Raw genomic sequence first — 26,612 nt, 5'->3', positions numbered from 1 at the left:
ACCTAGCCAAAATATGTTCCTCTGTAGTTTGCTCTCGCACACTTTTATACTTGTTGCACAAGGGTGTCATGAGTGCAGATATCTACAACTTTGATCCCATTTCCTTGAATCTAGGCACAGCCAAGATTTAATCAGTATGACAGCTCTGCCTAGTCCTAGGCCTTCAGTGTCAACAAACCATTCATCAGTTAAAATACCCTTTTATTCAACAAATGTATTGAGTGTAAACTACTCAATATATTTGGGAAACTATATTGAGAAAATATATTGGGAAAAACTGCACTGAAGATTTAAAAACGCATTTTCTTAAGGAGCCTTCTGTGGGGTGGGCTGGGAGGAAATGACAGAAACACATATAACAACAGATAGCATTAGTGAGTGCTTGCATGCTTCTCACACCTCGTTTTCCCCTTGTCATTGCTCTCCCCCAAGAAGTGAAAGACAAGTCTATCCTTAAGGGCTGCAGAGCTGTGACTTGTACTAAGAATTTATTCCAAGCAAACACAAGAACAAACAAAAGCAATTGGAAAACTGGTCTCTTTATAATTTATTTCCATCAAGTGCTCTCTTGGCCCTTGACCTGGTACTTAGAGAAAGGAATATCTCCCCTCTCCTGTCCCTGATGTTGAGGTATATGGAGATATTAGCCTCACCTGGTGGTGGGGGGAGAGGGGTGGGACTCCATAGGCTGGGAGGGCACAGGCAGGAAAGACCCCCGAGGTTCCTTGCAAAGCTGGAAACAATCCAACCAACACCTAGCAATAGGGATCACTAGGATTTGTTTTTTAAGAGAGAGAAAACAATGCATTTCCAAAACTCCACACATTAGTCTACGCTTTGAGGTCTGTTTTGCTGTGGTGTTCAAGTGGCAGGCAGCAATGTCTTCTTTCATGCATTAGAGCTGACCCCATGCTATTTCTAGTTTGCAAATCAGTCCCAGCAGAGGCTCAGGTTTATCACGGAAAACTGGAGCCTTTGACAGTGTTGGTTGTACGTAATTGCTATGAAATTACAGTTCTTTTACCTCCTTCTTAACTACACTATTCAGAGCTCAGTTTTCTCTCCTGCTGGAAACAGACCCACTCTGCATAGCTGAAGGCATGGGTTCTGCTGTGTGAAATCTCATGTCTGCCTGCAGAGCTAAAAGTCCCCACAAGTCCACTCGGACAGGTGGACACCTGTATCAACACAGCCTGTATAAAGGAAAGTTATCATGTCAGGGCCTGAGATCTTCCCAAAAAGCACTCAACAGATACAGGAAGGTACAGGTATGGGGTCTTTGGTCCTTATGATGTTCTGACAAAGGACATCATAGGGCCAGGTAAAATGTAAGTGACAAGTAGAGAATTTTTAAAAAACTAAAAATGAAAACAAAAGGCCACATTCACATGTGGTTATTTTTCCTCTGGTGGTGGTGGTGGGAAGGTAAGGGAATTGTAAAATGCTGGAATTCTTAGCTGGACAAAAATGTGTAAAATAGTAATGTCAGTAATAACAACTGTTTATATTGTCAGGCATTGTTCTAAGTGATTTATATATACATTAACTACCTCATTTACTCCTTATGAGAAGCCTGTGAAGTAGGATCTTACTATTCTTTACAGATGTAGAAACTGAGGCACAGAAAGGCAATAGAACTGGCCTAAAGGTAAAGTCAGAATTGAGCCCAGGTGGTCTGGCTCCAGAGCTGGTCTTCTTCACTGCTATTCCTGTAGTCCACCCTGAGGGCCCAGTCAGGCAACATTTTCCCAGGATCTCACGATTTGTGTCAATGCAATGACCGAGCACTGCATGTAGACACCCTCCTCTGGTTCATGTGCATTCAGCTGTGCCTGAAGTATAGGCAGTAGTGTCTTTCACAGCTCCCTACATTTTTATATGTCTAACAAGCTTGTCTTAAATTGTGAATCTAAGCCTAGTAAACAGAAACTACCTTAAGAGACAAGTGACTATTCTGCTGTTTTCTTCACTGTCCTGGTGGCCCTCTTTCTTCCTGTATCTCACCAGTGCCGTGGCCCTGGTAAGCCATTAGTTAGACTCATGGGTTTTGCAATGACTCAAAACAGCAACAGAGAAGAACGAGATGGGGTTCAGCAGGACCCCACATCCTGAATGGTGTGTAAGAAAACCCAGATGGTCTTAGGTTAAAGGGATCTTGAGCAGTAGGGGCTGGAGAAAGGCACAAAAAAATGGTGTACTAGGCTGAATAGTGTCCCCCAAATTCATGTCCTCCACATGAATTTACTTGGAAATAGGGTCTTTGCAAATGTAATCAAGTTTAACATCAAGTCATATTGGATTAGAATGGGCTCTGTATATGACTGGTGTCATTAGAAGAGGGAAATTGAAGTGCAGACATATGTGAGACAAGGTTACGTGAAAGTGCAGGCAGGGACTAGAGTGACATACCTGCAAGCCAAGGAATGTTAGGGACTGGTGGCAGCTACCAGAAGCTACAAGACATGGAAGATTCTTCCCTAGAGACTCTGCAAACTGCTTGGCTCTGCCAACACATTGATTTTGAACTTCTGGCCTTCAGAACTGTGAGAGAATACATTTCTATTGTTATATGACACGTGGTTTATGGTAATTTGTTACAAGGGCACTAGGAAACTAATGCAAGTGGGAAAGTGTCAAGAGGACAGTGACACGCAACTAGTAGCAAACACTCCAAGTTCATGAATCTTGTTTTGCATGCGCCTGTGGAAATGTACACAAAACCCCTAGTACTTCCTGTTCCCTAGATTCGGTGTCCAACTTGTTATAAAAGATTCTCATGAATAGAAGCATAATGCAATTATGTAGGTTGTATGATTATGTTATACATTCAGTGCAGGTTAATTCACATTATTTGCTATTACATGTTGCCTTTCATGTAGCATCTTCCTCCATCTGGTGAACTTGACAGCATCTAAAACACAGACCACGTTTTTATTTACTTTGTCTTCAGCAGCAGTAATCACAGGTGAAACTTAGTTGATGCTCAGTGCCAGTTTAAATGGATGCATATTGAGAGGTGAATTTCCTTCACTTTTATAGCATAAATACCTCAAATTTCTCTCATTAGCATTGTGATGCTGAAGAGGGTGTGCATGGGTGGGGAGGTGAGTTATGGAGCACGAGGGTGTGGCTCTAGACCCATCTCTGCCTCTAATTTACTGTGTGACTAACTTTGGGATAAGTAAGTCACCTCCTCTCTTGGACTATTCCTACTGTATCATCAATTTGGTGAATTCAAGTGGTAATGGAGATTTATTTAAGACAGCAGTCATCAATTTTCAGTCTTAGAATCTTTTTATGCTTTTAAGGGTTGTTGAAGATCCCAGAGATTTTTGATGATTTACTTAAGCTATAGTTATCAATACTTGCTATATTATATTAGTGCTGAAAGATGTTTTCAGTATTTATGTGCTCATTTATTTAAATATAACAACAATAATAAACCTGTTAACATAACATTTTAATATTAAAATCTACATTTTGTAAACACAAAAGAAATTTAGTAAGAAGAGTGGAATCCTTTTATTTTAAAGATCTTACTAGAGGCTGGTTCTGCATCCAATATGTTGGCATTTGGTTGAATATACAAAGCAAATCTGGCCTCACACACATATGCCATTGGAAAAGAGAGGAGTATTTTACAGCCTTTTCAGTTAAATATGGGATTCTTCAATTTCATATTGGAACACAGCAGGGGATAGCTTCTTAAGGTTTGGTAGATGAGTGGAATTTGAAACCACACCAATGAGAATCTTTTTTCTGTTTATCAAAACCTACTCACTTATCTTGCACATTCAATGGGTCTGTCCCATGAATGGTTTCGTAACATATAAATTTGTCATTTGAAAAATAGCATTTCATTGAGTTATACAGATCTTTCAAATTCTATACATTTCATTAAAAAACATTTTAAAATTCATTCATTAATGTCACCATGGATCTTGTTTAAAATGTTGAGCTTTTACGCTCATAGTGGCAAACACTTATTTTCTAATATTTGAGTTTTCTCCCCAAAGTTTGCATTTACTCAATGGCAATCAACGCTATCAGTGTTATTCTTGAAGTGACCAGCTCATTTCACTGACTTATCCAGAAGATGTCTGGCAAATACCAAGTCTGAGTAACCACAGCACGTCTGCAAGTTGCTCTTTCAAGTCAAAACCATGTTCTGTAAATAAGGCAGCTGGCACTTGGGAATGCACTGGTATTTCCCAGTTCATCAGTTGGAATGTTTGACAAACACTGAGGTTTAATTACAGTGTGTAATTTTTACTGCTTCAGCAATGACATTCATAACTGAGCCTGGCTCTCTTACTCCTGCACATACATGACCACTAGTTCCATTTTACCACTGCTTAGATTTCTGCCAAAACACCAGCAATTCTTTTACAAAATTCCAGACAGAAGCTGATATGAGCCTAAAAATAGTTGTTACCCTTCCTCTCAGGACCCTGGGAACCCATGAGCTGCATGGACAAGTGTTGGTTTAAAACATCTCATGCATGGACCAGGTAGGCATGGACCGGGTAGGCAGTGCTGAGTCTCCAGACAACGAGGGGAGACTACCAATTGTCCCACAGTCTGCCAGGTCTCGAAGAGTGAGGAGTTGTTCACATAACTGACTGAGCGAGTTACTAACCGACCGAGAAGGAGTAGCAGGAAGTGGACAGTTGACATTTAAGCCTAACACATGTGTCAGTGGTCTGTTTGTTGCCTCTCAGCGCCAGTGTCCTCTTGAATCCACGCTCTGAGGACAGGGAGAATTGTTCTCCTTTACAGGGAGCACAGTTGGGCTTTGGCAGACACCGAGAGGGACACTCCAAGGGGAAAAAGCTCTTTTGCAGTCTGTGGCTTGAGCTGGGGGTTGGCAGAGTGGGTGTAGGACAGCCAGTGGAATCACCAAGCCACAGACCTGGGATGCTATCCTGTGGCATCTTGCAGCCTTGGCCAGGCTATTCCCACAGCCCTACTGACACCGAAGCCAAAGCCCCTGATGTCCAGCCTGCTCATGGTCACGGTAGCCACAGACATCAGCCACTCCCCCGCCAGCCTCATGTAGACTGAAGGCCTCCTACCTGCTGACACTTGAACACCACTGTACACTAGTGTCACCATTACTGACACGAGTCAGAACTCTAGAGAGTGGCCGGTTGCTTTTCAGTGACTCCAGACCAGTTCATACCTCACCAAATAGGTGAACATCGATACCATCTTCTAAATCTTGCCAAGTTTGTCCCGATTTGGCTACTCTCTCTTAGCCCTAGGGTACTGCATAGAGTTTCCTGATGTGTTATAGATACTCTTATTATGACTAATACTTTAGATTAAAAAGTCTTCAGCTTAACCTATCGTGTGATTTCTCTCTCCTGTTTAGATCCAGAATTCCATAGACATTAGATATATGATTTTCAAAATGCAAAATTTTAATGCTTGCTGAATCCTTTAAAAAATGGAAAGATTAAGTCCTACTGGAAGTATGAAGAAAGAAGCATTAGTTTTCCCCCAGAAAGTTAATTAGGTTACCATTTATGTTAAATTTCAACTTTTCATTGCTTAATCCTTGAAACCTGTCTGTCCCTGAAGACTTGAGTGATTAAACACTTTTGTCACATTTATAGATAAAAATTTCAACACTGGGGTTATAATTGACTTCAGGAATGATATTGTCTAGTTCCTTCTTAAGCCCAGAGAGGTTGAGCGACTTGCCTGTGGTTGCACAGCCTGATCCCATGGTACAGTCGGGATTACAACTCCTGATTCCTAGCCGTCTACTGTACATGCCTGGTTGTTACCTTACAGAAAAGAGTGTCAAAGTAACAAAGGCTACACAGAAAGGACTTTGTTTGGTGAATGAAGATTTATCCATATGGCAGTAAACTGATTCATAGCACATGGATAGGAAAGAATTTTTTTTAACAATAATATTTGGAGCTTGCCATTTTTCTTATTAGTGTAAATCAGACAACATTCTTTATTGTGAATACTTTTTAAAAAAATCAAATGGTCTGTCTTTCCAACTATTTAGTTAGTAAGAGATGCTCCCTGGAGGTTTGTGGGCCTGAGGCCGTCTAAGACCTCTTTGCTGTGTAATACCAGTGTGCCTGTGGCCTCTGGGGGTGGCTTCCAGCCTGTCTTGAGCTCACCCAGCTGCCACTGAAGGTCTATTCACCCTCTGCCCTTCCACACACTTGGAAAAGAACTGCCCTTTCCCAGTCAGCACAGTGTCCCTTCTCCAAGCCCTTCCTTCATTCCTCCTGGCTTTGCCCTATTCTTTCACATCCAACTATCTGAGTAAGTGAAGGGGTCTCTTTTGAACTCTTGCCAATCTTGCTTATGTTCTCCTCCCTCTTCTCCCTATTCTTCTTCATTTGTAATTTCATCCTACCTGATGCTCTTGTAGCTGATAATTTTGATTATACTTTCTTCTTAAAACTTGGCCTTCCAGGGCTGGGGGTGTAGCTCAAGTTTTAGAGTGCCTGCCTAGCAATGGCAAGACCCTGAGTTCAAACCCCAGTACCACCAGAACAAAACAAAGAAGTTTGACCCTTCTGCAGCCTCCCTTGTCACCTGGTACCTCTTATGTGGCAGGGGCTACTTGCTTTGTGGTATGTGACCTGTGCAGTCACTGAGGCTGCACTCTGAAAGGCTTACACATGGCCCTTTTGAACAAAGACTTCCCCATTTTCATTTTGCAGGGTGTCCCACAGGTTTGCAATGGGCCTTGCATGTGGCCTCTTGTCAATTTCCTACACACCCTCTTCCTCCTGTCCTTTGCCCTCCTGGCTTACTGCTCATCCTCTGCCATACTTGGTGCCCTTTGGAGATCCCATCTACTCCTGAAGGCAATTTTTTCCCCAGTCAGCAGTAACTCTGATTTCTAGACCCATAGACATGCTGTTTACCTTGAGCTGAAAGAAACAAAGGAAAGAAAGGAGGGAGGGAGGGAGGGAGAGAGAAAGGAGAGAAGGAAGGAGGGAGAAAGGGAGGGAGAGAAGGAAAGAGGGAGAGAGGGAGGGAAGGAGGGAGGGAAAGAAGGAAGGAGGGGATGGAAGGAGGGAAAGAGGGAAGGGAGGGATTGTAAGAGGGGGAAAGAAAGAAGGAAGGAAGGGGAGGAGGGAAAGAAGGAAGGAAGGAGGGAGGGAAAGAAGGAAGGAAGGGATGGAAGGAGGAGAGGAAAGAGGGGAGGGAGGGATGGAAAGAGGGGAGGAAAGAAGGAAGAAGGAGAGAAGGAGGGAAATAGGGAGAGAAAGAAGGAAGGTTGAGATGCCACAGGGCTTTCTTGGTTCAAAACTTCCTTGTTAGTTCCATCTCCTGCCCTATTTCATTCTAATGCTATATATTATTCTAGAATTTACCTCCCTTCTGTTAAACACTTTGTGGTTAGCAGATATCTGAGGTTTTCTTATGAGGAAAAGTCAGACAATATTCCTTGTTATTATTTTTAATACTGTAAGAAAAATGATCTTTTCTATCAAAGTATTTGCTCCCCTCCTTGATTACTTAAAATTTCCTCAAGGTGACTTGCATATTTAAAGAGTCCTTGCTTGTTCTTCTGGATTCCTATAGAACTCCATTCATTGCCCATCAAACTGTATGCCCTAACCCATCCCCCAAGCCTTTTAGCCAATTGAGGGAGATTGTGAACCTTTGACCTGGACAAATCCTGGGTTAGGGGCAGGTATGGCCATTTTGTGCATGCGTGTCTGCTCAGATGGAGTAAGTACCTGCTCACATCCTTTTGATCAAAAGAAGTTGCCTTGTCAAGATTTTCTGTCTCTTGTGTGTCTGTTTTTGGCACAGCAGAGTCTTTAATTCCAACAATTTGGGGGCTTGGTCCAGGATTTTACATTCTGTTCAGGAAGAGGGACCCCTGGCCCTTCCCAGGGGAGATGCATCCTGCTGCCTGGTTGCGGCAGCCCTGAGATTCGGTTGATGGTGACAACTTTCTGGATCTGCAAATGAACTCAGACTCCAGAATTTCTTGACGATGCAGGTAAAAGAGTTCTGAAGGCAGGGACTGAGGCAACCACATAAGTTTTGTACACAAACCAAGACAAGAAATGTCATTGGGGTGACCAAGTAATATCATGGTGGTCGGGATACTGGAGACTGTGTGATGTGTTCATGAGATGTGTTGGGTAACACAAAGGGAAAACCGAGTCCTGATCCACAGTTCTGAGATGACCTCATACTGTTGAAGGTGTAATTAGATTCTTGAATCTCATCCAGGTCAGGAGCTTATACTGACCCTGCCGGCTACCAAAAGGTGCCTCAAGCTCCCATGAGGGAGCAAAGTGAAAATGAATCAGAGTGCAAGAAACATCCAAGGCAAAAAGAGAGGGTTCAGCTCCTGATAGACAGAGCGTAGTCAACCAGAGGTTGAAATGGGAAATAAAGGCAACAAAGAAGGGGAACAGAAAACAAAGGCCCAGGGTAAAATACCTCTGAGAGCCCCTTAGGGAAGATGACAAAATATTAGGATGATAGCCCACATATTAAAGGGAAAAAGAAACAAAGAATGGTTAAATACTGTTGCTTTATCTGGACCCAAGAACCGATCTTAAAGCCTTTGGTATTTTTGGCCAAAATTTGGGTCTGATGAGGACTGGGTCTGTTGACTTTTAATTGAGCATGTAAATGACAAGAGCCCAGTCATATTCCAGGTGGAATATGCCCTCTGTTGGAGACAGAGTCCTATAGTCTTGTTTCCACTTAAAGAAAAGGAAAAAAGACAAAAAGAAAAACCCCACTCCCTCGTTCCTCTCAGGAGGTTCCCCTCAGAAGAGGTGAAATTGGGTTTGTCAATGCCCCTCTTACCAGCTCTGAGGTCCAAAATTTTAAAAAGGAGTTGTGACTGCTTCTCGAGGATCCCTTCAGGGTCTCAGAACAGGATGATCAATTTCTGGGCCACAGATAAACACTTGGGCTGAGTTAATGTCTATTTTGAGAATTCTCTTCTCAGGGGAGGAAAGAGCCATGATCTATAGAGTGTCAACGGCTATCTGGGAGTGTGAACATCCCTCAGGACAAATGTCCTGGCAGCTGATGTTAAGTCTCCTAATCAAGATCCCTGATGGGATAACAACATCCCAGGACACTGAGAAAATATAAGAGACTAGGGACATTTAATAATGAGGGGATAATCAGGGGGAGGTGATTAACACAACCATTAGCTCTATAAATTTCCTGGGAAGCCAGGGACTTCATATTTCAAAGAATAAATTACAAGTTGCTGAGACTGAAGTAAAATATCTGGGACATTTGATCAGTAAGGGCCAATGAAGGGTTGGTCCTGAAAGAACAGAAGGAATCACTGGTCTCCTGTTCCCAGGAACAAAATGAGAATTACGAAAGTTCCTTGGCTTAGTGGGATACTGCCAGTTGTGGATAGATGCATATGCCTTTCAAACTAAATCTTTATATCTCGAATTGACCCAAAAGGACCAGACTTCCTTCTTTGGACTCCTAGGGAGATTAAAACAAGTAGCTGAGCTAAAACAAGCCCTTATCACAGCCCCAATGCTAGCTTCCTTTCTCTTGAGCAGCCTTTTCACCTCTTTGTAAATGTAAACAAGGGAGTTCCCTTGGGGTGCTAATCCAAAAACATGGGGGTCATCTTCAACCTATGGTCTTCTTATCTAAATTCCTAGATCCTGTCACCTGAGGTTGGCCTGAGTGCATTCAGGCAATAGTGACTATACCTATTCCAACCGAAGAAAGTAGAAAAATCACCTTTGGGGGAAGTCTAGTTATTATCACTCCCCATCAAGTTAGAACGATCTTAAAGCAAAAGGTGAGTAGATGGTCAACAGATTCCAGGATCCTAAAGTATGAGGCTATCTTGCTAGAAAAGGATGACCTGACTTTAACTACTTATGAAGCCCTAAATCCAGCCACTTTCTTGGAAGGGGAAGCAGGAAGGAGGAGCCCTGCACATAACTGTTTAGCTATTATTGAATACCAAACGAAAGTAAGGCCAGACCTTAGGAAACTCCTTTCCAGACCAGGTTCCATTTCTTTGTGGTTGATCCTCTCTGGTAATTGAGAGAAAAAGACATAATGGGAAGGCCTTGATTATAATAGAATCAGGCTGACTCCCTAACAATTGGTCAGCACAGACTTGCAAATTTTTTGCTCTAAATCAAACTCTTAAAAATCAGCCTACCAAATTAGTCATAGAGACAATGTTACCTTGGATTAAATGCACTACTCAAGATAAGGGCAGCACCTCAGAAGGACATTGGTCTCTCCTCTTATGAAATGCTTTATGGGCTTCCTTACCTTCGCTCTGTTACTGATGTACCTTCCTTTGAAACCAAAGACTATTTCCTCAAAAGTTATATGCTTGGATTGTCCTCTACTTTACCCATACCAGCCTGGCGATCATGTGCTAATCAAGACCTGGAAAGAAAATAAGCTTGAGCCAGCTTGGGAAGGACCCTTCCTGGTCCTGCTGACCACAGAAACAACCTTCCAGACCATGGAGAGGGGGTGGACTCATCACACACAGGTAAAAAATGCGCCCCCCACCTGACCAGAAGGAACAATGGACCATGCTCTCAATCCAGGAGACAACAGAGTAACCTTAAAAAGACTATAGTGAAATTATTCTTTCTCTTTCATTTGGGAAATGGTATGTTTATTATTAATGCAACTCAGAGTACTTTTCCCTTAGCTGTTGAATTCCATGCATGCCAGATCCTTCCTTGTGGAGGCCTTATGTCCCAACTCCAGCTCCAAAGATATTCCTTTTATATGTGCCCCATCCTGGGACCCACAGGAAAGCCTGGTATCTGTCCAGGGTGGACAGATGTGGGGTGAAAAACTGGGTATAAAGGATATACTTATTTTATGACTATCCTAAGGGCTGGACCAGACCCCAAGACTCTGGTAAGACTCCAATTTCCACCATCCAAAACAATCAACAGTCTTTTAACAGACTACAGTCAAAATTACAGCTGTTTCAGACACAACCCTCTCCTATTTGTAAAGATAAGCAATGTAACCCACTTAGATTAGTCATAGAAAGCCCTTGGAGTATATCAGGAGAACCATCTATATTTTGTAGATATGGGTTGGGGGCAGATATCTCAGGGACAGACTTGCTAGGTGTCTTTGAGCTCCATCTAAGCTCCCAACCCCTCCCAGGTGACACCCAGTTCTATCGTCAGTCCAATGTTACCTCCACATTTGTACAACAATCAAACTCAGGTAACTGTAGTAGAAGTCAAGGACCTAAGACAAGTGGTGGCTATTGAAATTGGGTACAAGGATACAAATGCTTGGATGGAATGGATAAAATGCTGTCTGCACATTAAATAAGAACAATTGCTATGTTTGTACTACTGGGAGACAGAGTCTCAGGTGGTCTCATTTTCATTAGGATGGTCCTCGGACCCAGATGGAATGTATTGCATGTTGGCTGTGTTTCAGGATGCCAAGACTTGGGGAAATGAATCCTGTCTGATGCTATCACTACTGTTCCCAGAGGTCAGAGGTCCTACAGGTCAGTCCCTGATGTCAATTATACCCCATGTCTCACCAGAAACCTGATGGGATGCAGTGAAAGCTGGTCCTTCAAGAGCTTCACAAACCAGTGCACACTCTTGGTGGGCAGAGCCGATGTCTGCTGGTATGGTGGAGGACCTTTTCTTGAGACTCTCCCAGGTAACTGGGCAGGTACCTGCAGTTGGCAATCCCTTTGCCTAGCATTTAGATCCCCAGACCATACCACAACATCTAGAAAAAGGACATAGACATAGACATTGATATTGCAGCCAACTACAGAGGCTCCTTTGATCCCCATGTTTACACTGATGCCATTGAGGTTCCCAGAGGGTGCCAAACAGATTTAAAGCCAGACATCAAATTGAAACAGGATTTGTATCAGTACTCTTCTGGTGGTCCACTATAAATAAAAATGTCGATTGGATTAATTATAGTTATTATAACCAACAAAGGTTTGTTAACTATACCAGGGATGCCATCAAAGGAATAGCAGAGCAATTGGGACCAACTAGCCAGATGGCTTGGGAGAACAGGCTAGCATTAGACATAATGTTGGCCAAAAAGGGAGGGGTTTGCATAATGATGGAGTTTTGTGATGCATGTATATACCAAATAACACAGCTCCTGATGGAACTATTACTAAGGCCCTACAGGATAAACTACCCTATCTAACGAGCTAGCTGAAAACTCAGATATAAATGATCCCTTCACTGACTTAATGGAAAAATGATTTGGGAGATGGAAGGGCTGGATGATCTCAATCTTAACCTCCTTAGTTGAAGTTTTAATTTTAGTAGGATGCTTCATAATTCCTTGTGTCTGAGGACTAATACAGCAGTTAATTGAGACAGCCCTCACAAACAATCACCCCCGCCCTACCAAAATAACTTGTTTCTATTAGAAACACAGGAACATGAGAGCCAATGGCTCCTAAATGAGTTTGAAGAAAAGAATTTAAATTAAAAGAAGGGGGAAATTGTATGAAAAATGATCTTTTCTCTCAAAGTATTTGTTACCCTCTTAGATTACTTAAAAATTCTTCAGGTTGCCAACTTAGGTGACTTGCATATTTAAAGGGTCCTTGCTTGTTCTTCTGGATTCCTATATGACTCCATTGCTCACCAAACTGTATGCCCTAACCCATCCTTCAAGCCTGTTAGCCAATTGAGGGAGACTGTGAACCTTTGACCTGGACAAATCCTGGGTTAGGGGCAGGTATGACTGTGTCAGGGATATAAAGAGGAGCCATGGTCAGCCATTTTATGCTCGTGTGTCTGCTCAGGTGGAGTAAGTACCTGCTTGCAACTTTTTGATCAAAAGAAATTGCCTTGTCAAGATTTTCTGTCTCTCGTGTGTCTGTTTTTGGCACCAGAGGGTCTTTAATCCCAACAATACCAAATAATCTTTCCTTAAAATAATCTAATTGATAAGCCCCATTAGCTTAGATATGATTGTATGTTTTTTAAATTTTATTTTATGAAACTCTCAGAACCTGGTATGTGCTCGAGAAATATGTCCAGCTGCTTTGGTATATGTTTTATGGGACTCTATCATATTTTGGAAGGCAGAATGGCTCTCTTATCATAATATCATAAACTTCCATTGTGCCCTGGGTGGTCCCAAAGTCCAAACCCCCTGCCTTTGAGTTTTGTTCTTTCTGCTCACTAGCCCAAGTATAATATTAACAGCTAAATGGCATTGCTATAGAGGCAGGCTTAACTTTTCAATTCGTGGAATTCTGGGGTATCGTGGATGTCAAAGATGAGGGGCAGTTATGCAGACCTGGGCTCAAAGTCCATCTCTGTCACCAATCAACTGTATGTGGCAGATTTAATTTTCCCAAAGTGACTATAGCACTATTTCCAGTCCTGTTGACTCTCCAAAACCTTGCCCAAACACCCTTGACAAGTGGTGGAGTCCATTTTTCCCTTCTTCTTGAAATTGAGGTGGCCTTTGTGACTGGACAGATGAATAGAATGTGGCAGAAGTGACACAATGTGTGACTTCTGAGGTAGGTCATAAAGGGTGATAGAGCTTCTGCCTGATTCTCTCCCTCCTTCTCCCTCTTCCTCTTCCTCTCCTCCCTTTCTTTCTCTCTCCCTCTCCCTAAAACTTGGTAGTCCCCCCTCCCTCTCCCTCCTTTGTGATGCTTGCTCTTAAAACGCCACCTTCACGTTGTCAGGGAGCATACAGCTCCTGAAGAGGTGTTGAGCAGCACTCTGACCAGGTCCCTGCTAAATTCTCAGTTAGCAGGCGGTATCAACAACTAGACTTGTGAACGATGAGAGTTCAGATGATTTCAACCCTGCCTCTTTTTTCTTTGAGACTGTGTCTTGCTACATACCAGGCTGCTCTGAAACTCCTGTTCCTCTTGCCTCAGCCTCCTGAACACTGAAATTGCAGGTGTGCACCACCACACTTGGCTCCAACCTCAGCTTTTGAACAGTCTTGGATGACATCTAGTAAGTAAAATTAGGCATTCCCTCCAAGCCTTGGCCAAACTGCAAGCTTGTGAACAGAATAAATGTCATTGTTTAAAGCCATTTTTGGGACATAGATGAGTAGGTTACTCACATATGCACTTAGCGACAGGTTCCTTATTTATAAATTGGGAGAAGAAACATCTACCTTGCATCACTGTTGTACAACTGGAAGACAATATCTATAAAACACGTGCCATTCACTTTATAAAATAATAACTATGATCATTATGACCACAGATGATAAATATTTCAAAAGAGCTCATTAAATATTTCTGTTTATGAAATGCTATGTCTTAGTGAAGAGTTGGTAGGCCTGTCTGTCTTCTTATGGCACAAATGTTCAACAAGGTGTTGGTGTTCCAGTTTTGTGTGTGGAGCAATACATTCAAACAGGAGAGCAAACACGGGAAGACCACAGTCAATGTCCATTGGCCAAAGAAGAATGTTCTTAAACTAGGTCAATCTCGTGTTGGTCATGAAGGAGTCTGGGAAAAATGACTCATATCTAGTTGGCCACTGGTACAGTTATAGGCAGGTCTATGTTTCTGCTGTGCAGAGCAACATTCTGCATAGAACATTTTTTCAAGGAGTCTGTGAGTCAAAGACGAAAAGGACAAAAATCCAAGGAAGAGAGATGGATGGAACTGAGGGGTTGGATGGGGAGCCTCTTAGCAGTTTGCAATTGAAGCCCAGTCAAGTGGAAGTCTTTGTATTTTCTCAACATCTAGGAACCTTTCTCAGATATTGAAGGCACCATCGTGCTATTCATTAGACCTGAACATGACTCTCAATGCTTGGATCAGGAAAGCTGAAAGCTGGAATTCTTCCACCTCAGAAATGTACTGAAGCACAGGAAACCAAAAAATGATACAAATCTACAGCCTCAAGTAAACAGAACTCCTTCCCACATGCGTTGAATTTGAAGAGGTCTTCTCGCTTAAGCTTCCCATGGAAAACCCCTGTCCTAACACAGGAAACATGTTTTCCACTTAATTAGAACACTGTCAAAAGTTGTGCTTTCCTCTCTTGACATATTTTCAGTTTGTTGTCCAAGATGCTATAAAAATTAACTCCAGCTTTTGATTATAAACTCTTGAGAGCTTGTTTGGAGGTTCTAGCAGGGGAGCGCAGCTACTTGTATACCCTTGACCGAAGAACGGTCCTCCTCTATCGGGGATGGTCGTCCTCTTCGACCGAGCGCGCAGCTTTGGGAGGGACGCACATGGAGCGGTGAGGGAGGAAGGGGACACCCGCCTAGCCAGCCAGATCAGCCGAATCAACCCTGGCGATCAATGGGGTGACAGATGTCGCAGCCAGATCGCCCTCACATCCTTGATCATAAACTCTTTTCCCCCACATTCATGAGATAAATTTGTGTTTCCTATAATCATACCAAGTAAGGGTATCTTGACACTGAGCTCTGTTTCTCCTGTAAACTTTGGGATCTCCAATTATTACTCCCCATTTTCTCTACTCTGGTTGTCCTAACGAGTTTGAATATAGAAGCTGGTCTTGAAAGACTTCAGAGAAATCACAAAATCTGTCATCCTACCTCTCAGTGGGGCTCAGTTAAGTGCTCATCAACCCCTAAAACTTGAAAATGTAACAGATTAAAAGCTTATGACACTGAGATCAGATCTGAGTCATGAGATTTATTAAAGGCCTATTAAAGGCTTTTTGGAAATTTCTGTGCAAAATTAGTATTTGAGAATATATCAGCAAAGCATGCTACAGAACTTGAAAATTCTATTTTCACATTCCTTTAAAAAATGCAATGCTCAGGCCCCTCTCTCAAATATTCTTACCTAATTAGTCTGGAGTTGGGCTTAGACATCACCAAGTTTTCCCCTCAAAGTATATGAGGTGATTCTCTTGTCCAGACAGAACTGGTAACTTCTGAACTGGTGGTATTCCCAGTTGGGGATGGATAGTAGAATCATCCAAGGAGCTTTTTGAGAAACAAATGACTAAACCAATGAGCACTGCAGACATAGGTTCAGAGTCCCATAGGCTTGCAACAGGAATAACATGCTGGACCAGGCACCACGACACTTGAATATTGTTTCTACTCTTTTTACGTCTCATTTCCCTATCTAAACTGGATACTTCTTCGTGTCATGTCCCCTTCCTTACCTCCTGTTCCACTTCTGTGTCATTCTTCCTTCTCTCCTGTCCCTTCACAGACTCTGAAAGAAGTGGCCCAATCTGAGTCATTCTGAGAATAGGGAGCTACATTTGGACAAAGACATCTGAAGAATCTCAAGTCAGTGCTTCTGTACACAATGCCAAGAGTGTTACTTGCCAAAGATATCTTTAGAGTTGTAACTCTACAGAGAGGTACAACGGAGGTACACAGTGGTCAGGTCCAGAAATCTCAGCCACTGGGCTCAAGCTCTCATGTGATCGGTGCCACCACAGGCTATATGTGCTCAACCACATTTCCTTTCTCCAACCACTTTTCTCTAGTCAGCAATGGCTTGAAATGTTGCTTCTTCCAAAATGTATGGTCCCCACAAAGTTCTGCTTTTGGCTTTCTGGCTTAAGCTCCACTCTCAGCCTTATGTGATCACCTGGCTATTTGGGCAGGATGGAGCCAACAGCCTGGTGAATTTCTTCAATCATCATCTTGATATCAAAACCTAGAAGTGTAATGATGGCCAGTCTTGAGTAAAGTGTGCCAATGATGGAGCATGGGTGATCTCTGAGCATGGAGGAGTTCACCCAAGGTTTCAGGAAAGGTTTGTGGGCATAAGCTTAATAGGATCTTTGAAGGGTAGGAGAATTTATTCAAGTGAATTGGTGGGTCAGGACAATGAGGCAGAAGAGTAAGTTCTTGTTCTTTGGATTGTATCAGGGAATTCTCCAGTTCCCCTTCTTCCTTCAGACTGAGGAACCCCACCACAGTCATAGGCAAAGCTGCAAAAAATCGAATGCCACCCTATGGGGCCCCTATGTCTCCAGCATTTGTTCTTCCTACCATCACAGAGCTCTGTAACCTCTTTGCCCACTCTTGGCCAACACGGCTTCTCCCAAATTCCATTGCTCAAGGCCAATTTTGGAAGCATTCAAATATGAACTGTTCTTCCTGAGGTACTTTCACTTGTCATGGACAAGATGTAAGCAAAAGGGACTGAAACTCCCTTGATGAAGTCTCAGGTTCATGAGTTGGAAGCTTGGTCTTCAGAATGGGGATGTTAGAAGGTGAGGGAACCTTTAAGAGGTGGGGCCTAGTGGGAGGTCACAGGAGGCTCTGCCCTTTAAAAGGATTGATGCTAGTCTTATGGAGTTGTTCTCAGGAAAGCATTGTTACAAAAAGAGAAACATTGGCCTCTCCCCTTGCTCTGGCTTCCTGTCTTGCCATGCCCGATTGCTCTTGCGTGGTATCTCACTGTGATATCATCAACTGTGAGAGCCTCACTAGTGCTGAATTGATACAGTCCCATGCCTTTGAAAATCCAGAACTGTGAACTAAATAAACTTCTCTTATTTATAAGAGAAGTTGTTATCATAGTAGATAATGTTATCATAGTAGATAATGGACTAATTCAGAAAATGAAAGAAAGAACTGAATTCTTTTTAAAGCTTGAAACTTTGCTGTGATTTTACTGTCTTGAAAGAATAAAATGCTGAAGACGCAGGAAGAAAAATTCTGGTTATTGTATGGTACCAATTATAATCAAGACTTATTCGAATTTAATGTAGAGGATTCACTCAGGATAAAGACAGGAAGCCCGGATTACTCTGTAGTGAAATTCTTTCTCTTCATAGTCTTCCTCTCCCATGCTGGGTGTTTGGGAGGATAGGGGGAATAACAGAAGTAAAAGAGGGCACAGTGTCTGAGAAAGCACTCAACTCATCAGCTAGTCTCCATGGACACTTTATCCTTCCTTCCTCCTCTCAAAGTCTAAACCAGCATGCTATAGCCCTCAGGGCTGGAGAGTCTTTCTACGCCACCGTGCTATAGAGAAATGCTCCTACCAGCCAAATGCCCCCGTCCATCTGAGCTCATTCAATTGACTCCTTCCGAGCTCCTGTAAAACTTACTGTGAAGATTGTAGTCCTTTGCTTTGGAAATGAGCTTTAAAGCACCTCACAGAGACAGACAGAAACTGAGCCAGGTTCTTAAGTCAAGGAGACTCCATTTCATTTTTTTTTCCTGTCTTGAAAAGAATTAATCTGAATTATACATATGTTCAATCTCAGGCCCAGCTGTAGTTGACAAGGAATCTGTCTTTTGTCAGTCTCCAGTCCAAAAGAGGAAATGAAAGCCTTTTCCAAATGGCAGAGTAAGGCAGGAAATGTTCTATTTATTGTACTCCCATAAAAAAATAAACCTACTCCAGTAATTATACTGCACACAATAGTCTCATCCGTCACCCAGGAAGCCACAACCCTAAAGGAAGGGAGTCAGTGTTTCTCTTTAGAAGGGAATTTTCCTAGGATCTACCATGTTTGTTTTGTTTTTCACAAGTTCCTCCCTTGTGGGAGATCTCCCACCCACTTTCTCTCTGACCTGTGGGGGTCTGAAGACTTGCATGCTGGTCCCAGTTGTTCTGCAAATCATTGCCTCAGTCTGGCCTTCCACATCCTGGCCCACAAGAAGGGACAGCCGAATAAATCTTAACTTTATATTCTCTGATTCTCTCTACCCTCACTTGTTCTGCAATACTAATTGTGCATGAAGAAGTTAGAAGTGATCCTGGCTTCTATACTTCAAGTGTACTAGCAAAAACTGCAAGTGACCATTATAAAGATACAAAGCAGCCCCTGTGTGTTGACTTCAACATAAGCAAGGTGTGAAAGCTGTCCTTTCCCTCTATAGGATCCTTTTTATAAGTCTCAGAATTTGGTATACTACTTCCGGAGCACTCATGTTCACAGTACCATAAAACCTTGTTTTGGTGTTCACATTCCCAATGCCATCATTCACAGAGTGGAGCTCTCAGGTTAGTCATTTGGGATGTGAAGATGTGAAATGCATTTCTAGCTCTAACAGAGACAATTCCATCCTTAAGTATGGAATAGAAATTTTAGTAACTGCTGATAGGATTCAAAGCATCTCACTGTGTCTCCATTTTTTTTTGAAGGAACCAAATGGTACAGTTGTACTATTTGTTAAAGAACATATCATGACCATCTGTTCCCCACCTCAACCCCACTAAATGATTCCTACCATTTTAAACCAGAATGAGCCAGAGTCATAATATCTTCCCTTTACTTGCAAGAAATATCTTAGGAAGGAAGACTGCTATTGTTAGGCTATGTTTAGAACAGAGGAAGCTGAGATGACCTTCAAGAATTAATAACATCCAGCTCCTATCTAATGTTTAAGATCAGTCCTTTCCAATGATCTTTTGATAAAAGAATGACAGAGAAGTTTCAACTCCTGCCTATCCCAATTGTTGAAGAAGACTGATTTCTAGAAGCATGATGTAAAAAATTCTGAGGTCTCAACTCAGCTCAGTGGGAAGGGATATCAGCATCATTTGGTGATCACAAGTTTTATTTATAACACTGACCTTCAATGGAATTCTGCAGACACTTGTGCACAGAGAGGTCTGCAGAAGGCTAGAAAAAATAGGACAAAATTAAAATGAAAAGCACAATTTCCCCTTAAGTTCTGCCAATTAGCTTTGACCCTACCTTTAATAGAATTTCAATTTACTAAGTCATAAAACAGATCCTATTAGATATTTCTCTTCACAGTCTGTGACATACTTCAGGGTCAGACATATTCTAGTTGTTCAAAAGTTAGCCTGCATCAAAGACATACTTTGGGGCCAAACAGAATCAAGGTCTTAGAAACAAATTTAACACAAGCTGAGTATATGATCATCAATGACTTTTACTCCACAGCATTTGTAAATGTCAAAGCTAACAAGCTTTGAGCAAGGCGTTCTTTCTCTCTACGCTTTCACCCGGAATATATGTTTTTAGAAGATGGCTTGAATTGGCCTCAAAACTCTCTGCAGTTGGGAACAATAAGAGCTACTGAACTCCTTCACACGTTCTCTATGAGGATCCAAGAAGGTAAGGTATTCCTGAAAGGATTGCACAACTGTAGCACCTATAACCCACGCCCCCATAAGTAGTCCTTCTTCACCAGTGGATTGAAATTGTAGCTAGAATACAATGTCCTACTGCTTACAGTCCCCTTAGGAAAACGAAGACAGCTCACTCCCTCAGTTGAGACCCATTAAAGCTTGTTTTCTTTTTATTTTCTTCCCTCTCTTTTTTTCTTTTGTATATACTGGGTTTAAACTCAAGGCTTTGTACTTATAAGGCAGGTGCTCTACCACTTGAGCCTTGTCCCTGTCCCTTTTTGCTTTATGTTATTCTTCAAATAGATTTCTTTGTCTGAGCCAGCTTTGGCTTCCTACCTACACCTCCCACGTAGAACAAGCCATCAAGCCCAGCTTCTTGGTTAAGATGAGGTCTCACTAACTTTTTGCCTGAGGTGGTCTTGAACTGTAATCTTCCTGATCTCTGCCTTCCAAGTAGCTTGGATTATAGACAAGAGCCATTGTTCTGGGTTCCCATTAAGAGGTTTCTATTTCTCACCCAAAACTCCTAGCAATGGCCATAGAAAGAACAATTCTAGGCTATCTCCAGCTGTGTTCCTCAAAGTAGGTTACTGAACCAGCACCATCAGCATTCTAGGTACTTCTTAGAAGTGATGTTTCTCAAGCCTACCCCAAACTTGCTAGATCAGAGCCTGCATTTCTAACAAGATCTCTAGGTGATTTATACCTGTTAGTGTTTGAGAAGACAAAGACTTCAAAATACTCTTGTGTGTTCATATAATGCCTTCATAATCAATCAATGTATCCAATTTTTCTTTTTTTTAAACTTAAAAAGGTACATCTTTGCACATCTGTATCATGTAACTCCTATTTAGGAAAAAAATCTCTACTCTTGAACATAGTAATCTGGTCCTACTGGGTTCTAAAAATGTCAGTGAATCACAGCCAAATTTCCATACCTTGTGCAGAGGAGGAGCCTGCTTGCAATGACAATGGTGGCCTGGTGCTGAAAGTGAACACTGGAGATGAAACCGGAGCTCTGGTTAAATTATTTATTGAAATTCCATGACTTGGCTTGTGTGTTAGAAGTCAGCCAAGGATAGACTGACTGAGAACGTCCATCCTGAGCAAGCTCTATCCTGCACCCCTGAAGTCACCTGCATCTTTACCCTGGGTCAAGTCAGGTATTGGACCGTTGCCAGAAGGGTTAATTTATGGAAACCTGATGTGTCCTCAGTAGTGAACCAAGCTTCCTGAAGACACCACACAAAATGCTTCCCGTGTCATTATTGTGCAATACAAAGATAGCCTGGTTACTGCAGAAAAGCAAGAAAGCAGCTTGTTCTTTTGTTGCTGTTGTCATTATTATTATTATTAAACATCCTCTACCTCAGGGTTTCTGCTTGTATAATGGAGAAACAGGTTTTCTTTGCTGATCAATATACCAATATATGTAAAATGGATTAAACCCTGTAAATAAAATTTCCTCTTATAATCATAAGTATTTGATTCTCAAAAGTGAAATACAGTAAACAGCATGTCCATTGATTGCAGAATGGTTGATTACCATATAATATAGCTAATGTATGGAGGTAGTACCATGGGTCTAAGAAAAAAGCAAGTCACAGAGTAACATGAATGGTGTGATCTTTTTTTTTTAAAATCTAAAAACAAAACCCTGCATGTGTCATGAATGTGTAGGTGAAAGAGAGCAAAGAGAGGACTGGGGGCAGTGCTTCCTATGGATAACAGAGTGACCTTAGGGAGGGTGTTTGAGGGGTGTGTGAAGGGAGAATCTTAATATTTTCTTCATATAATTCCAGGAAAGGAAATATCTGAACCCTTTGGGACCAGATATGTTTCAAAATCCAAAATATTTTGGAATATGAAAAGGTGAGATGATGCATGTGTGGATATGTAGGTAACTCCAACCCCATCCCAGCAAGCTCTGAGCACCAGGCCATGATCAAGTCTATCACCACTTCTGCAGCTGTAAGTGGGGCAAATGGAGACTATACATCACCTCTCAAGGTCCAGATCAATTTTACCTCCAAATGGTAAAATTGGAGGTAACTCCAGAAACTTATGAAAAGAACTTCCAGTTTTCAGAGATTTTTAAACTTCAGGATTACAGATAAAAGATTTCTGACCTACTTATTTCTTTAGGGTTTGTCACAATGATCATGTATTTATAATCTTAAGACAAAGTGAAATAAAAGAGAAGGGACAAATGGCAAAAAAAAAATTAAGGGAAACTCTTCTGATGCACGGGGAAATTCTTCTGATATACCTTTGTGTAGTTTTCCTTGTGTCTCTGAAGAGCTCTGGTTTAGCACTTGAGAGTGACCAAAGATTAAGCTTTGGTGAGACAAACACAGAGTGGTTCTGCCCTGTGGATCTGAGACACTGTAAATCAAGCCCTGTTGCATAGCAGATGCAGGAAACAAAAAATAAAGATGAAAGAAATCATTCTAAGTAGAAGATACCAGAGATGCTGAGGAGTAAGTAGCTTCTAAAATCATGCCTATGAGACTTCTGTCTTTTGATATGGACCTGAAACAAAAGCATTTCTGCAGAAGTTAAAATGCATATTGTGCGGGGTCACCAGGAAATGTCCAGTGTACACATAGATGGCATCACACTGATGTCTCAGAGTCTCACTAGGACGGGTAACACTGGCTTTTGTCCAGGTTCATCTCAATTGACATCTCTTTTTAAAATATATAAACATGTGTAGTGTATGTAGTTATATTGCTGATTTTTTAAAATGTTTTTAAAAGTGCCATGAATCCAAGTATATCAGACTACAAAGAACAAGACAGTATTTAACTGTCAATTTCTAAGAGACAAGTGCTATACAACCTGTGTGGAGACAGGTAGAGCCTTCATTTTTCTTACTACGGAATGAGGGTACTGTAATCATTCACTACCGTCATTTGGAAGGTATACAATGAAACTAAAAAGGTGTTTAAAAGCCTTTGGGTTAATACATGTGTTATAAATGGTCTATTACTCTGTGCATGTGGGTGAAGGATCAAGACCTGAATATTACAAAGGGAGTGATTAAAAAAAAAGAAAACCTAGACCGGGGATCAGAGATTCTGGGTTTGGTCCAAATACTCCCCTAACACATAGAGGTTGTTCATCTCAGGACCTGTGATGCCTGAGAGTGACGGTCAAGATCAAATGATACCCCGTGCATGGGAAGGGTTCTGACCACTGGAAGTGGTTACAGCTTCAAACCACCAATGGGAAGATGGAGATTAACTAGTAATACTGATGGTCCCTGACTTACCATGGTTGGATGTACATTTTTCATGTACATGTTACAAGAGTATACCCATACAACCATCTGTTTTTCATTTTCAGTACAGCATTCAATAAATTATATGATGTATTCCACACTCTATTACAAAATCAGCTTTGTGTTTGCTGATTTTTGCCCAACTGTAGGCTAATAAGGGGTTATGAGTCCGTTTATTGCAGTCCTGGGTAAGCTATGATGTTCAGTAGGTTTATTGGCTGTAAGCCCATCTACAGAATTGAGAAGCATCTGTAGAATTCTGTAGATGAGATAGAATGGACTAAATGGTAGATAGAAGTTACCATGGAAACAGTTGTTTGCTACTTGGGTGGGATATTGAGAAAGCGTCCTTTCATGTTCACCATTTCTTCTCTGGGTTTATTTTTTTGGCCTGTTGTTCGTTTGTTAAATGTACTAGGGTTTATTTTTTTGGCCTGTTGTTCATTTGTTAAATGTACTGGTTAGTTTGTTAAACTAACCAGTTTGCCTGGGACTGAGAGGATTGCTGGATTTTCAGGGTTTAGAACTTGGAAAGTCTCTGGCAAGCTTAGATGAGTTGACTACTTTATATATGTGCATTTCTATTTTCAAAAAAAGATTTTAGCAATCACTTAAACATGGATGCTTACATTTAATTAGCATCATGCCATGCCTATGCACAGACAAGGTTCATAGTTCAGAGCAGCTTGGAAATCTCAAATAACCCTTTGCTAGTATGTTTGGCTCATTGCATTACAATTTTATCTTTCATTGGTTCGAATCTAGTCATCCTCAGTTTAAATAATCACTCCAGACTCTGTTTAAGTATTTAAATGGGCGATGGTTATTTCAATGATTCAGGTGTATGAGTTTTTCTAGCATAACGAGTACAGATAAAAGGAAACTAGTCAGAAAAATAACAATAACAACAGTCAAGGCAAACTGTTGACTCTTTCTAGGGATGGATTCATGTATGTGCTATGTGTATGCGATGTGTATATTATATTCCCAAATTTCTTTGACTTTTCATTGCTGAATGGGTTTAGTTCAAACATTGCCCATATATCAAAAGGGAAATTACTTCCATTCAGCTTTTATCTTTTTTAAAGAAAAAGTTATTTGATGATTTATAATCAAAATTTAAAGCACATACATAAATATTTGCATTAAATAAACAGATTGGGTGATCAAAACCCTGACTTATCAGGGATTAAACCAACATCTCCCTCTTTGTGTTGACTCTGTGGCCTTTTGGTTTTTGTCCCTTTCTTTTCTATGACAGCACCTCAAGCTATTTTTTTTTAATTTAATGTTTCAGTCTCTCTTTTCCTTATTATTTTTGTATTGGGGTACAAAGTCACATTTACAGAAGTTTTTACAATATATCATAGTTGAATTCATCCTTTATCCCCTTCCCCCCCATTCCTGGAATAGTTTCACTGGGTCTCATTTTTCCACTTTCATACATGCACCTCAGGTTTCATGTGGTGAACCATAAACCTCATTTTATCACATTCACTGAGATTGTTACCACTGCTTGCATATTTAACGAACCAAAATGACCATGTGACTTTTAAAAAGGGTTCTTTTCTCAGCACTGCATCTTCCCATCTGTAGTCCAGTTAACTTCCCTCTGTCATTTGTAACAATGACAAATAATGAGCAGGTATGCTAGAATGTTGTATATTGTTTCTGTGGCCCATTTGAGCCCATGCTTAGAACCCTCCAATGACCTTCCACTAACAGTAGGATAAAATCCAAACTCTCTGAGCTGACTCTTAGGATTCCCCACTCTCTTTCCAGCTTCATCAATATTTCCCTTTTGGGAACTCTTTTTTTGCCTCCTCTTGTCCATCTCTGACAGGGCTTAAATTTGCTACCTCTGTACCTTTGACCATGCTGTTTTCTCTTTTGGATTGCATTTTCATTCTCTGTTCTCAAATAGTAACTCACAATGAGGCATGAAATGGACTCACTCCTCTGATAATATACTCTGTGGGGAAAGTGCACTTTCATATTGATGCTCAGCTTTCTTGGTGCTCAGTTTTTCTTGCAAGGTCAGGAGGACCCTATGAGAGATGAAGTACAAGGGAGAGACAAGGAGGTAAGGCATTGACCTTAGGGTACTGGGAGATGACAAGGCCAGTATGATAAATGAGACATGTATGTGAGGCGGCCCAGCTTTAGGGGAATGCTGTAATGTGAGATGAAGTGGTGTGAAACCAGCAGTTGGGACCAATGAAAAGACACTGTTATTCTTGTCCCAGCTCCATCTTATCAGTTTGGGTAACCTGGGTAAGGTGGTTCTTGTTCTTGCTTGGGATTCAGTTTCCTCATGAATTGAACTAGCTCATCCCTAGATATTTCTATTCATTTCACAGGATGAGTTCATGCCATTATATATATATAAACTCTGCAACTCATGAGAAATACTACACACGAATGTGGGCCAACTCTGTTTTGGATCACATGGCTATACAGATGAGTGGTTTTAATAAGGGACATTTAAGAAGCCAATTACTAGCTTTTAGTACTGACTGACACTTTTATTTCTTGCCTGGGAATCAGTCTAAATGGCATGCAGTTGGAACTTGTAAGCACTGGAAAGAGTAATGATAAATCCAGGAATAGAATAAGCCTTGGTAAAAGGTGGGAAATGCTGCAAGCATAAAGTGGATTACTGAGACTGGATGTCTATATTTATGGGCTGCACTGGAAAGAGCCTGCAAGTTCTGGGAAATGGGGAAAATGGAAGACCAATAAAACAGAGATGCTGGGATTCCTTATAGAATATACTCAGTGAGAGTCCATAATTCTCCACAACTCTGTTCCATTCTCATTTCTCTACTTAGGGACCTTTTTGCAGCCTGATCCTAGCAGATATGAAATTCATGCAGCGACACAGGAAGGGAGAGTGTAGGAGAATGGCTGGGCAGAGATTTGTAATATTCTCACTAGGAAACCATAAAAACGCCTACATTCTGGGATGTGGTGTGTGCAGCCAGACATATAAAACTACCAAAGTGCCATCAGAAGAGTAACATCCCTGGAAAGGCTTCCAAGAGCTAAATTAAGGCAAAAGAGGATAAGGAAGAGCATCCAAGGTAGAAGCATGTAGGAGAAAAAAGAGAGCCGGATCCCCTGAAAGTTGAGAGCTATTTGTTCAGTAATAGAGGGAATGGAGAAAGATGGGTCCAAAGAGAGAGAGAGAGAAAGAGGAGATCATGAAACAATTCATTCTATGTGGAGCAGAAACTCTAGATGTTTAATTTTGCATATTAAAATAATCAGGAGAAAACCTAAAATTTACTCTAG

At 41.4% G+C, this 26,612-nt stretch overlaps 1 protein-coding gene across 3 annotated transcripts in view; it reads right to left on the bottom strand.

Annotated features, from left to right (window-relative positions):
- Positions 1-26,612, bottom strand: part of Clic5 (chloride intracellular channel 5) — a 157,707-nt gene that overhangs the window by 52,679 nt on the left and 78,416 nt on the right. The window lies entirely within an intron of this gene.

This window comes from Castor canadensis, chromosome 8, assembly GCF_047511655.1.
Source record: "Castor canadensis chromosome 8, mCasCan1.hap1v2, whole genome shotgun sequence".
Classification (NCBI taxonomy): domain Eukaryota; kingdom Metazoa; phylum Chordata; class Mammalia; order Rodentia; family Castoridae; genus Castor; species Castor canadensis.
Note: the sequence above shows the minus strand (reverse complement) of the source record. Positions and strands in the feature narration are given on the sequence as shown.